This window comes from Ictidomys tridecemlineatus, chromosome 4 (assembly GCF_052094955.1).
Source record: "Ictidomys tridecemlineatus isolate mIctTri1 chromosome 4, mIctTri1.hap1, whole genome shotgun sequence".
In the NCBI taxonomy this organism is placed as follows: domain Eukaryota; kingdom Metazoa; phylum Chordata; class Mammalia; order Rodentia; family Sciuridae; genus Ictidomys; species Ictidomys tridecemlineatus.
The window spans coordinates 61,701,457-61,715,881 of NC_135480.1; positions in this window are offsets into that span (position 1 = coordinate 61,701,457).

Genomic DNA, 14,425 nt, shown 5'->3' on the forward strand with positions numbered 1-14,425 from the left:
CTCACCCCTGCTGAGACCTAGAGATGGGGAGTTGCACATCATGACTTTGGGACACTTTACTGTGCATCTGTGGTTGGCTGCCAGGACCCTGGATTCCCCTAGTCCCCATTCCTTTCATGTCCTGCCCACCTACCCCTCCTGCCCACCTACCCCTCTCAGTGACCCTGAGAGCCCAGTGCCCCAAGTGGAGGCAGGCAATGCTATGGTTTGGTCCTAGGAAGCTTTCCTTGAACAATTGCTTGCAGATTTCTAAGGATCTGGGACTGGAGGGACGGGTGGCTCACCCACCATCTATTCCTGTGGCAGGCATGAGTGGGGTGAGAAATGGAGACCCTAGGGGACCCAAGGACAGGACCCAGGGTCCCACCTCCAGACCTCAACCAGACTGTCTGGCCCTCTATATGGACATCTGGCCTTGCTGCTCAGTGCCCAGTCCACACGCCTGGTGGCTGAGGTTCCTCTGATTCCTGTGCTATTTTCAGCCCAAGTAAGACCAAGATTTTCCACTCCTGGCCCCAGACCATTGTCCAACAGTGACATGGGGTGACCTGCCTATCCTTAAAATATCTCCCCTAACCTCTGGACCTCCCTGCCCTTTCCCTTTCTCCCCACCCTGACATCACTTCCTAGGGCTGTTGACTACTAAAGGACACTGTGAAAGGCCACATGAGTCGCCCAGCCTGCTAACAGGACCCCAGGGATTTTCCAGCCCAGCCACAGGCCTCAAGGCCAGAAAAGGGGCGGGGTCTTGTCCAAGGTCACTGAGCAGGTCAGCGTGGCGCCTGGATGTGGGCCAGAGGCTCAGACTGCTCCTGCGGCTGTGCCACCCAGTCTGGAGCAGATCAGTGCCTGTGTAGGAATCCTGTGTCACCCACACTGCACAGCTCTTTCCCAGAGCCAAGGGGCAGAGGCCAGGGACATAGGCAGGGGGCCGGAGGGAGTGAGGTGAGAGTCAGGCTTGCTGGCCTCTCTGCAGCTGCTTTTTCAGTGACCTCTGTGTGACAGTGCATGGCCCCTGGCACATGGGAGTCTCTCCCCTAGGTGGCAGGCATCCCCTGACTCGCTGGGGATCCACAGGACAGTCCCACATCCAAGATTAAGAAAGACCCTCGATGACATGCTCCCCACACATGGCTGTTCCAGTCTAGTTCCCGGTCAAGCCACCAAAGCTGCCTTTCTGTCCACCTCATCATGGCAGATTTGGGCTGGTCTGTTTCACATCAGGCACACGGGGCATGGGGTGGGGCTGGGGACTCAGGTATTGACCCATGTCCCAAGCACCATGCAAGACTTTCCCAGGCATCATGTTGTTTATCCTTCATGCCCACCTCAAACAGTGGACATTAGTCTCTGCATTTAGCAGTGAGGACAGAGGAGAGGGGAGCCAAGGGCTTGCTCCAGGTGACACACACAGCAGGTGAGACCAGGGCCCCCTGATGTTCCCATGATTCCCTTCCCAGTGTCCCACACCACTCAACCTCTGCAGGGCAGGAGGGTCTGGACGCCACCCTTGGCATGATTCAGAACCAGGAAGCCCCTCCAGCAGGGATGGGGTTAGGAGCCCAGATTCTGCACCAAGACCCACCTGGGTTGCAATGTCACCTTCCATTTTCCAGCCATGGCACCTTGGGTGAGTTAATCCTGTAGTGCCTCGATTTCCTTATTTAAGTGAGATGCTACCTCCCTTGCAGGGCTTTAGGAAGCTCACCTGAGTGACCCACGAAGCGCTTAGTGCAGTGCCTAGCGTGTGGTATTTCCACACCTGACACTGAACTAGGAACCATGGAGGCAAGTGGGGGTGGGACGGTGGGGGGCTGCCTTCCCGAGGTTGATGTAATTTAATAAATACACACACTGAGATAAATGTTTGAAGAAGAAGACAGTGTGCCTGGCCAGCGAGCAGCCCCTGGGGGCCTGATGCCCAGTACCCCTGAGGCTCAGGTTTCCCCAGGCTGTGGCAGGAGGGAAGCAGGAACATCCTGGTTGAGGTGTGGCCCTCCCTCTGCCCTGCCTGGCCCTGGTGGCTTTCAGGCACACAAGCCTGTATATATTTCCAGAACTTTTTCCAGGTGCCTACCTGGAGGGCAACAGAGAGGGGACAGTGGAAGGCGGAAGCAACCGAGGAAAGTACCCCTAATTCAAGCTGCAGGAGCCAGCCCCTTTGGGGTAGAGAGCTCTGGCCCACTTGGCAGCAGGCTTAGGTATTTCTTTCTCGCTGGCAGTGCCCACCATGGTGGTCTGCAGCCACCCCTTGGTTCAACAAAGATCCAGGATGGTAGGAGTGGCCTGGAGTTGGTCCAGAGGGGGCAATGATTGGGCAGCTTTTGCTGTGTGACCTGAAACCACCTGCCTCTCTCTCTGGGCTGCTGCTTCCCAATTCCAGTTTTCCCCACCTCAGGTAAGGCAACCACTGCTGCCTACACCTTCAGGGTCACGAACAACCAAGCCCACTGGGCTGTCAATTCAGGGGACTGGCAGTGAGCCCTCCCAGGGTCAAGTGACCAGAGAGACGGAGTGATCATGGCCACCACACAGTGCCACACTGTAGAAAGCTGGGCTGCTCCTGCCTCCAGTGAGCGGAGGGCGGAGCTGGATCAGGAGCGACTGGGTTACAGGGTGGAGGTTGTGTTGGGGTGAGAGGAAGTGTGGGAATCAAGCCCCCCAGGAACATTCCTACCCTCCTCTGCCCTGCTGCTCTGTGCCTGGGCATGCCACTTCTCCTCTCCGGGCCTCAGGTGCCCATCCTGGATCACACTGGACTCTGCTCAGCTCCTCTTCCTTCTGGAAGGGCTTTCTGGGCTTGCCTATGTTGGATCCAGCTCAGCCAGGTGTCTGTCTGGGCCCTGTCCCAACCAGGAACAATGGGCCAGGTGGGGACAGTCACTCTTCAGTAGAACCATGTTCCATCCACTCCCCTAGACTATTTTCAGCCTTTGAAGAGGGAGTCAGAAAAGGATTTTCCACTCCCAGCACAATGACTGCCCTGGACCATTGTCCAGCATTGAGTGGGTGATCCACCCGCCCCAAAATATCCCCTACCCTACCCTCTGGACCTCCCTACCCTGCTGCTCATCCTGACATCATTTCCTTGAACTGTTAACTCCTGAAGGCTACTGTGGAACAGCAGGTGAGAACTCTGAGGCACATGACCAGTTGAAATGAGTTTCTTTCCTGGCAGGGACCTCAGGGATTGTTTGGCTGCTGAGTGAGACTATAGGTTCAAAGAGGGCTTTGCCTCATCCAAGGTCACATAGCAGTCAGGATGGAGCCTAGTGGGAGCCCAGCGCTCTGTGACTGCTCCTGCTTCCTCATTAACTCCAGTCTGTGTCCAGAGGAATTGAGTGCTTCCATCTTTGAAGATGTAGGATGGGCCTCCAGGGAATAAACCTGAGTGGTATGGATAGCAGGGCTACTTCTTGGGTTCTAACAGTGGAACAATGAATTCAGTGCAGGGACCTGAGTTTAAAGTCTGTTATTCCCCATTTTGGTCTCATTTTTACCAAAAGTAGGTATTAAGGAGTAAATGTGTCCTTCACCTGTTGAAATCCAAATTGGAAAGTTGATGGTTTTAGGAGGTGGGGGCCTTGAGAAGTTAAATTAGGTCAAGAGAGTATAGTGCTCACAAATGGGATAAATATCTGTGTTGGTCAGCTTTCTATTACTGTAACAAAATACCTGAGATAACCAATTTGTAGGGGAAAAAAGTTTATTTTGACTCACAGTTTTAGAGGTTTCAATCTATGATCTGTTGGTTTTGTAGTTTGGGCACTGTAGTGGTACATCATGGCAGGAATGCCTGGTGGAGCAAAACCATTTGCCTCATGTTAGGGAAGCAAAGGAGAGGAAGGGGAAGGGGGTGACCCTTCAAAGATACACCCTCAGTAACCTATAATCTCCCAATAGGTCCTACCTCTTTTTTTAATATTTATTTTTTAGTTTTAGTTGGACACAGTATCTTTATTTTATTTTTATGTGCTGCTGAGGATCGAACCCTGTGCCTCATGCATGCTAGGAGACGCTGTACCACTGAGCAACAACCCATACCGAGGTCCTACCTCTTAAAGATTTCTGCACTTCCCAGTAGCACCACACTGGGTGCCAAGCTTTAACACACAGGTTTTAGGGGACATTCTGGATCCAAATAATAGAAAAGCCCTTAGAAAGGGACCCTGGGAGCTCTCTTACCTTTTTCCACCATATGAGCTTACTGCAAGAATTTGACAGCTTGCAACCTGGAAGGGGGCCCACACCAGAACCCAACCATGCAGACACCCTGATCTCGGATTTCCAGCCTCCAGAGCTGTCAGAAATAAATGTCTGTCATTTATAAACCACCTGGTGTTTTGTTACTGCAGCCTGAAAGAAGATGGCAGCTTTGGCTGGTACTGAGTTCAGAGTTCAAGTGTATTTAGCTCTGAGGAAAGAGGAGGGTGAGAGACATTGTATATCTGAGGCAGGGGGCAGGGGCAGGCCCAGGTCTGCTATGACCACTCCTGTGGCGACAAACCCAGTTTTTCCTTCTGTCAGATGGCATGAAGCCCTTTGCCCGGTTACCAAACAGGAGGGACACAGTAAGGCTCCAACACACAGCTGCTGTTTCCTCCCATCCTGCCACCTGAAATGGTGATGGGAGTTTCCCCTTCCCATCCTTAAACTGAGCATTTGGCAAACTCCAGCACTTTGAGTCACTTGGAGTAACAAATAGAGTTCAGCTGAGTTTAAATTTTCAATCCATACTTGATTTAATGCTCACCCTCTTCCCTGTGCCAGGAGGCCCTCCTCACTCCGGCTCTGGTCCCTCTCTCCTCCCATGTGGAAAGGACAAAGACTGCATATCTTCTCTGGTATTGCCACCATCCTCTCTCCCAGTCCCTGTCTGGCCATGACAACCTGGACAGTGATGCCTGGTGACATAGAGCCCTTCAAATACCAGCCCCCCCCCCGCCCCCGGCCTTGTAAAAAAGTCTCCAACTATTTCGCAGTGACTTGATTTGAGTGTGCCATGTCTTTCCTACTGCGAGCCAGACTGATACCCCCGTCTCCCCGAGGGGTTTTCCTAGAGCACCCCCAACTGGCTTGAGGTGGGAAAGCTCTCATTGTCTTCTCACCCCACCCTCCCCACCAGGCTGAGACCTCAAAAGTGCAACAATGTCTTCAAATCCACAGAACCCAACATCCAGCATGAAGAGTGGATGCGGAGGGGTGTAGGAGGGTGAGGAAGGTATCAAACCCACTTGTTTTCAGGCTTCGTTAGAAAGTGGGGGTACTTCAGGGCTGGGATTGTGGCTCAACAGTAGAGCGCTCTCCTAATACAGGCGGGACCCAGGTTCTATCCTCAGCACCACATAAAAATAAAAGCATTGTGTTGTGTCCATCTACACCTAAAAGAAAAATATTAAAAAAAAAAAAAGAAGTGGGGTACTTCACCCAAACGTGTCTTCAGACATAGGTCCTGGGGTTAAATTTCAAATCAGCAGCTGCACCCCGTCATGGGATTAAACTGGTAGACCAGCTTTTATGCACAAAGCAATTGAAATGCAGGGGAGGAATCTAAAAGCTGTCGCATGGGTGGACACTGTGTGCTGTTGGGTGTGAGTGTGGGCATCAGTGTTTCTGGGTGTGCCGAGTGGGCACATCTGTGATGGAGAACGGAGAGGGGACGGGGCAGTCCTGACAGGTACCAAGTAGATACCTAGAGATCCAAGGGCACCGCTGGGCAGCCAGCCCGTGGGAGGTCGGAGGGGCTGCCCGGAAGTCAAACTGAAATCCAGAGAGGAAAGAAGACAGGTTTAGGGAGGGCAGGGAGAGATGGGGAGTTGCAGAGAAAAATCTGTGGAGCCTTATCTCCCTTATCTCTTCCCACTCCTCACTTCCTCTTACTTTCCATCCCCTGGGCCCAGAATTTCTGGTACCAAAGGGAAGAAGAAGGGGACAGCCCAGAGTTTTAACCCACCTGGTTCTTTCTTGGCGGGGGCTTCGAACCTTCCCTGGTTGAGCTGTCTGAGGAGCATCCCAGGTTGGTCGATGCTGCACTGCTGCCCCCTGGTGGCTATAACTGGCTTCAGCGGCAGGAGATGAAAAAGAAAATGATCCTGGTGGCAGCCAGGCTGTGGCTGGGAAAGGGATAGATTCAGGGACGGACGGTTGGAACAGAGAACACAGTGTGCATGCATACTGTGACTTGCCAACATAACCCAACTTGACAAACGGGCAACCATGCCTGACTGAACCATAATGTCTGTCTCCTGGGTACCGCCAAACTTAGTTGGGGAGGGAGATCATTCTGTCCTAGGCAATCCCTTTCCTATGGGAGACCCTCCTCACAGCTTAGCTTTAGGGCTCCTCAGCCCATGGTAGCCATGCAAGGGTACAACCAGGACCCTTCTCTGGGTCCAGCACCCCAGGTCCCTTGCCCCACTCCGGAAACCCCTTCCTCTCTATGCCCCCAGAAGTCCTTATCCTCATACAGCGTGGCCTCTGAAGCTGCACTCCATTCCCTGAAAAGTGTGGCCAGCACAGTGCTCTCCTAGAAGTCCTCTGACTGCATCCAGGCAGAAGTTAGGGCTTATCCATCATCCATGAACTGCTTGTAATATGGACCCCATCAGCATGTGGGTAGGTCAAATATATCTGACTCACATGGAGGGGAAGGCCCAAGTGTTGGTCCCTTGGAGTGAAGCTAAAAGCACAAAGATGAAGGGTTCATCAGCTGATGCTCCAGGCCCACCTCACTTGAGATCTGCACACTTCTCACCCACAAGCTTGTACTCCACCTAAAGCTAGACACCTCATCTACAACCCACAGGGAGCACCGAAGCCCTGGGGGTCAATGGCATTCAAACCCCAGCTCTCACATCAAAGCCATTTCTCTTTTGGGGTCAGTAGCTTTCAGATACCTCACTAATCAGATAACCTTGGGCTTCCAAGTTTCCTCAAGCTGAGGAATCATTACAAAAGGAGTAATCATATGCATTTCATATTCAATTTATAAATTTGTTATTTGTTTATTTCATTATTTATTTTCACCATCTGTCTTCTCCTGCCATAATGAGCATTCCCAGGAAGAACAGGGGTCTCTGCTTTAATGTCTGTGACGAGCACAGTACTTGGCACATAGTAGGCACAATTACCTGCTGAATAAATGAATGAATACAGTTTGTAGTGAGGAATAAATGAGGTAGAATATATAAACACTTTTGCATAAAATCCAGTACCAATAGGTACTGATTATATGTTAATTCCTTTCCTTACCAAGCAAATTGTTAATGATTTCATATAAGCCTCACAATGGCCTTTTGAGGCAGAAACGTTATTATGATTGATCCATTCATTCATTTATTTGACAAATATTTAATAAGTGCCTACTATGGAGCAGATATGATTTGATATACTTGGTGAATAAATCATTGGTGAATTAAAAAGTCAAAGAAAGAAGTAATAAAAAATAGACAAAATAAAATGTAAGCTATACAGTGTGTTGAAAGGCGACGAGTGCTATGGGGGAAAACAACAGAAAGGACCGGAGGCAGGGATGTTGCCGTTTTAAAGAGAATGTTCTGGTAAAGCCTCAGGAACCAGCGAATCTAAGAGGGCATCTGAGGGAACACTTGAAGGAGGGGTGGGAGTTAGCCAAGGAGGAAAAGCCTTCCCAAAAAATGGACCAGCAAGTGTGACGGCTCTAAGACCTGGCTTCCTGTGTAAGGAGGACTGTGGTGGAGTGAGCCCGGTAAAGAGGTCAGAGGTTCGGGAGATCTGGTTGGACACTGAGCAAGATGGAAATCCTGGGAGAGGTTACAAGCAGGAGATCCGATCTGACTTCCATTTCAGGACTGTCCTTGCTACTGCATTGTGAATAGACCAGGGCTGGGTACATGGCTTAGTGGTAGAGCGCTGGCCTAGAATGTGCAAGGCCTGGGTTCAATTTAAAAAAAAAAAAAATAGGCCACAGGGGGGCAAGGTCAGAAGCAGCAAGAGCCAGAGGAGCCATTGCTGAAATCCCGATGAAAGTGGAACCAGGGCTGGGACCAGGTCAGGGACTGGGAACCAATACCAGCTGTATTAAAGGAAGAGCCAACAGGATTCCTGATGGATCAGGCAAGGGTGGGGGCCAGAGAAAGGGAGGAATGGAGGATGCTGCAAGGTTTTTGCACACAGTGACCCTGAGCTCCAGAGGACTAGTGACGGGCCACAGAGCTGGTTAGCAGGTGTGGGTGGAGGAATGGAGGACGGGATCAGGGTGGTGCAAGGGCCCCCAGGTCTAGGATGGTGTCTGGGAGAGGGCTGGGCAGAGTAGGGGTGCCAGTCACCAACCAGGTCCAGGGAAGCTGGGTGTTGATTTGAGCAACAGCCTTTTCCTCTTCCCCTGAACTCCCCTATGATGGCCTTTTAATTGGGTCCATTTGTTCCAAGACCATGGGCTGAGCAGAGCAGACGCCAGATTATTAAATAGATTAGGAAATGACCCTCTGTCTTGAGTTGCCAGAAAAATCAGAGCAGCGATCCTCCGTGCATCGCGGAGTCCATTCCAGGCACCCTGCCCCCCTCCTCCCACCTTCATCTGCAGTGTCCTCCCCACTCCCCTCCCCTCCCTATCCTCCCAGAGCAATATTTGTTCAAAGCAACATCTTCTATGATTACATTTTCCTTCTTGCATAACTTTTTGGTTTTCCTGGAATTAATTATTGCCTAAGAGGGATATATTCTAAGGACAAAGAGAACGATAAAGAAATCTTCATCACATTACTACTAATAATATTGGTGTTTTTACTTTGAAACTATTACATGTAGTAGAATATAATGTACACGTGATTATGTTGATGTCATTGGAAAACAAGAATTTCAACATGAAAGAGATAGGAGTAGGAAATCAAAGGAGTTATAGAAAAGCTACTAAAGTCTTCAATTTAGGAATTGAAAAACATCAGTATGAACTCATGATGCATTTTTCTCTTAAAAAAAAAAAAAGGCAAGTATTTCTAAGCTGGCTGCTGTGGTACATGCCAGAAATCTCAGCTACTTGGGAATCTGAGGCAGGAGGAGAGCAAGTTCCAGACCGGACTGAGCAACTGGGCTGTAAAGCGCTTTCCTATCATGTACAAGGTCCTGGGTTCAATCTCTAAAACTGTCAAGGGAAAAAAATAAAAGGTATTTCCTAGCTAACCTTTCAGTTTTGAGACTGGAAATAATATAAGATGGGCACGGAACATTTTGTCATACAAAAAAGTATGTTGTCACCATTGCTAATGTTGTGTTTAAAGGACACAGGAACCAACCTGAAGGTGTTCCACTAATCACAGATGGGGTATTTTAAGTACCAAAAAAAGAATAAAAACCAGGCATGGTGCCACACACCTGTAATCCCAGCAACTCAGGAGGCTTAGAAAGGAGGATCCCAAGTTCCAGCCCAGCCTGAGCAACTTAGCGAGATCCTATGTCAAAATAAAAAATAAAAAGGACTGGGATATAGCTCAGTGATAGAGCACCCCAGGATTCAATGCTCAGGACCAAAAAAAAAAAAATAGAAATAAAGTAAAAAAGAATAAAATCTATAATAGATTGAGATAGATACCTATCTGAAACTTATGTTTCTTTTCCCCCCTGAATTTAACATTCCTTTACTTTTTAATAAATCTATTTTAAAACTCATAAATAAAACACAAAATTGTAAATATTAATGTGATATTTTGATATATGTATGCATTATACATATAAAGTCAGGTTAAACACATCTTTTACTTAAATGTTTATCAATTTCTTAGAGTAAAAACTTAAAATTTTTTTTTTCAGTGCAAGAGATTGAATCCAAAAGGGCTCTACCACTGAGTACATCCCCAGCTCTTTGAATTTTTTATTTTGAGACAGGGCTTTGTTAAGTTGCCCAGGCTGACCTCAAACTTGCAATCCTCCTGACTCAGCCTCCTGAGTAGCTGAGGTTACAGGCATGTACCACCTTCCCTGGCTTCTTCTAGCTTTTTGAAATGCACAGTACATTATGGTTATCTATTGTGAAATTCATGTTTTGATCCAGAAGTTTATAATGATACTAAAAGTAGATAAGAAAGCAAACTCATAGGTCAATTTTTTGTGTTGCTAGTTTATCCATGCTTTACTCTGAAAAGTAATTTAGAAGGAAAATAATCTAACATTTACCCTGTCTTTCCTAATCAAACCATATTTCAAAGTGACCAAATGATTGATGAAAAATTCCTTACAGAAGAACTCGAGCCAATAAATGAAGAAGGAATGATAGAATTAAACATTGCAATTTTGTATTCCTGATAAAGTACTATTCTAGGCCTGCGCTGTCCATTAGGGTGGCGACAACCCATAAATTGCTACTGAACTCTTGAAATGGAACTTGTTTGTACTGAGTTGTGATATAAATATAAAATGCACATTGGGTGTTGAAGACTTAGTACAAAAATTTTTTTAAATATTTCAAAACTTTATATTAATTACATATTGAAATGTTAATATTTGGGATATAATGGATTACATAACATACATTATTAAAATTAATTTCACTTATTTATGATTATTTTTTAGTGTGCGTACTTTAAAATCATACACGTGCCTTGTGTTATATTTCTATTGCACAGGCCTGGACAGTGATCATGAAGAGATGCTGGTGGGTATAACCATTTGATAATGTCTGAACCCAATGGCCAGTATTAAAATCAGAAAACAGAGAGAAATAGATATTGTCTTGCTGATATGATTCAAAAGGAAGTACATTCCACCATTTATGAAAAATCCTTACCAAAAAGTAAACCTGAAGTTGATCACACCTCTAGATCTAACTACCAATTTTCAGGAAATATAAGGAATGGAGGAACAGATGGACGGCACACAAGGAGGCAACTAGCCAGATCCAGAATTGGAGAAGTTTTATCAGATAAACAACCTGGTTTATTTAATAGGCAAATGGCCAAAAAATGGAGGAGGAGAAACAGACATCAGAATGGAAGTCAAAGCCAGGTCCCAGCTCTCCTCTCAGCCCCAACTTTCTAAATACCCAGAAGCCATCTTGAAGGGAAATGGGGAGGAAATGTAAAACAGAAGGGGCAGGACCATATTTTCCCACTCCTCAGGGGGCTGGACACCCCTGGGAAGCACCAGAGCTGTTACAGGTGATAAGGGAGCTGCATTTCCTTAGGAGAGGCCTTCCTGAAGGGGGACGCCTTGTAGAAACGATTTCTCAGGGCCTGGATTTGTCCTTGCAGGGCTAACGCAGGGTCACCATGGCCTAAGCTCTCACCTTCATACCCTACTCTATTTCCTTTTAGGTCAGGGCTTCATAGATGGCTCTTGTCCATTTTCACCCCAAAACACTGGATGACATCTATCAAAAACGTCATCTCCTCTTCCTAGTTCAGTTGATGTTAATGGCCTGTGGTTGCTGTGTGGCCTTGTAGCCATCTATAATCTATCATTGTATGAGGCCATCACATCTCATCAGGAGAAAGACAGACATACGTGCACACGCAGGAATGGAGGCAGAGATGGAAATGGAATTTGCTGGAGCCATTGCCCACACAGGGAACATGCTTAGGCTAGGCTGACTTTCTGCAATGGTGATGTCACCAACCATTATCTGGGTGGCCTGCTGGTCCTCTTGTGCCAGAACCTCAGTGAAGTAGCAGTTTTCATTGTGGTGGGCATCATTATCTCAGTATCAAGTCTCATTCCTTTCATGTCCATCCCATCTGCTCAAGGCAAGCCAAACCTTTCAGCCCTGAGCTCCGCCATCAATGCCATTTCCCTTTCCTTTGAGCCTGTAGCATACATGCATCTCAGAAATTTTTCTTCAGGGTCAATGAACAGGAAGAAAGCGTTTCCCATTTGCTATATTGTACCTTGAGGTCCATAGTAAGCTGAACCCTCTGCTTAAAGCCTGAGAAACAAAAGAATACTTGTTAAAATCCGGGAGAGCAGTGATAACCTGAGATTTGAAATGGTTCATTTTTATTTGGTGACTTGATTGGACTAAACAATTCCCAGAGAACTGCTAAGAACAATATTCTGGGTCTGTAAGGGTGTTTCTGGAAGAGATGAGCATTTGAATTGATAAACCAGGTAAAACAAATGACTTTTGCCAAAGCTGGCTGGCATCATGCAACATAGGCAGAGGAAAGACAAATTCCCTCCCTGTGTTGGGGCTGGAACATCTGACCTGCCCTTCGTTTGACACTACGCTCCCGGTTCTCAGACCTTCTGACTTGGGTTGAATTACTTCACCAGCTTTCCGGGTTCTTCAGCTTGCAGACAGCAGATCATGGGACTCCTCAGCTTCCATGATCATGTGAGCCAGTTCCCATACTAAATAAGTAAATTACAGGTACTATTTGTTCTGTTTCTCTGAAAAGCCTAATACAAGATCCAAATTTTAATTTCCTTGGTGTTTTGTCCCAGCAGGGTTTTGTTCCTGACTGTCTTCATTCTACCGATGGAGAAATGGCCAGTCCTCCTTCACTAGACTCTGCTACTGCTTCCTCCACAGGCATTCTTGGTTTGCTCTTTGCTTTGTCATCTCCTGAGCATCTCCTAAGCAGGTCTCACTGTGCTATTGTTTATATAGGGGACCTAGACACGTTCCCATTACTGTTTGGCACAACTCTGAGTCCTGATTTTTTTCCAAAACCTGAATGCACACTGAGTTCACACCACCTGGAGAAAAGTTGAATGTCATGGTTTGCTACCTAAACCCAGGTGGGCCAGGTACTTTGGAAGGGTGCTCTTTCTTGTCAGTCCTATACCTGGGAGATGTAGCAGGATTCTAAAGAAATGCCTTCTAACAGGGTGCAGGCTCAGCATGGAGCCACAGACCTTGAGCTCATGATTTTGTGTTGTTGTCCTCAGAACACTTATCCCCTTTCTTATCCCCTCTGACACTACCTAAGAGCCTCTGCCAGCCACAGCCTCAAGTGGTGGCAGATGGAAATGTTTCCATGCAAAATGAGCTCTCCACGAGACAGCAGAAGTCAGGATTTTTTTTTCCCCTTGAGATGTGTATCCATCCTTTTATTCTCAAACAAGTGCCCCAGTTAGTAGTTATTTCATCTTTCCAGATTATTGTGTATGTATCTACCATCTCATCTATCTATCTATCTATCTATGCCCTAAAAGCTGTGTGCTCTTTGTTTGTGCGGTCCTGGGAACTGCACCCAGGACCTCACACATGCTAAGCTAGTACCCCACCACTGAGTTGCACCCCAAACTCTTTTTATTTTTTTGAGACAGGGTCTTGCTAAGTTGCCCAGGCTAGACTTGAACTTGCCATCCTTCTGCCTCATTCTCCCAAGTACCTAGGCTTAAAGGCATGTGCATCATGCCTGCAAGTTGCGTGTTTTTCTTTCTTCCTTTATAGGTACACAAAAGGCTGTGTACTATATGCTATTTCTAGGCCTAGCTTCTTACAAAGATTTTCTTTCTTCCTTCCTCCTTCTCCCCACCCCTCTCTCTCTCTCTCTCTCTCTCTCTCTCTCTCTCTCTCTCTCTCTCTCAGCTATATCCATTTTTATTTTTTATGTTTAGACAGGGTTTAAGTTGACCAGGAAAACCTTGAACTTATGATCCTCCTGCCTCAGCCTCCAGAGTAGCTGGGGTCCACAGCTGTGCACCATCACACCTGCCTATTCTGAAAATTTCTTGAAGGTGTTTCTCCTCCAGTACATAAAAGTCTTCCATATTCTGCTCAAACAGCCATAATGTATTTAACCATTATTTATCTACTTACTTACGTTGTTTCCAATTTTCCAGTATTGATTTGTTGATTTTCTAAAGAGGTGAAGTGAATGGAAACGTCAATTTTTTCTTTATTATGAAGCATAAACCATTTTACCAAATGATAATGTCTCGTCAAATCTCACATTCAATAAATCTGTTATAAAAGGAATAGGGATTTAGTTTTGACCATCCCACAGTGTACATATACCGCATAACATCATGTGTGCACAATAAAAACACAATGTTAATTGACTTTTTAAAAATGGGCAGTAATCTACTGGTACCAAGTGAAAAATGTGCTCCTTTTCCTTCTTATCAACTTGGCTTCTTGCTCCACCTGTTGATTTTCTGGCCCTCTTTGTGGGCTTACATTCCCAGGGGCGAGTGTTGTAGAGGTCAAGGGACTCCACAGAGTCGGAGAAGCAGACCTTTGAGGACTGTCACCTCCTTTATCATAGGCACTATGCTCCTTTTAATGCCAGAGAGCATGCTGACTTTTGTGCCAGGAGGAGCTCTGGGCATGGGTCTGGTAAATGAGCTATATGGGGCCTCCTGTTAGTTTGCATAGAGCCAGGAAAGGAATCCAGAGCCCTAAGGAAGAGATATCAGGGCAGGGATTCCTGGGCTGTGAACTGCAAAGTAACACTTAGTTGGACTGTGGAATGTGGTGAGAATGGGAAAGAGGCAGCTTCCAGGAATC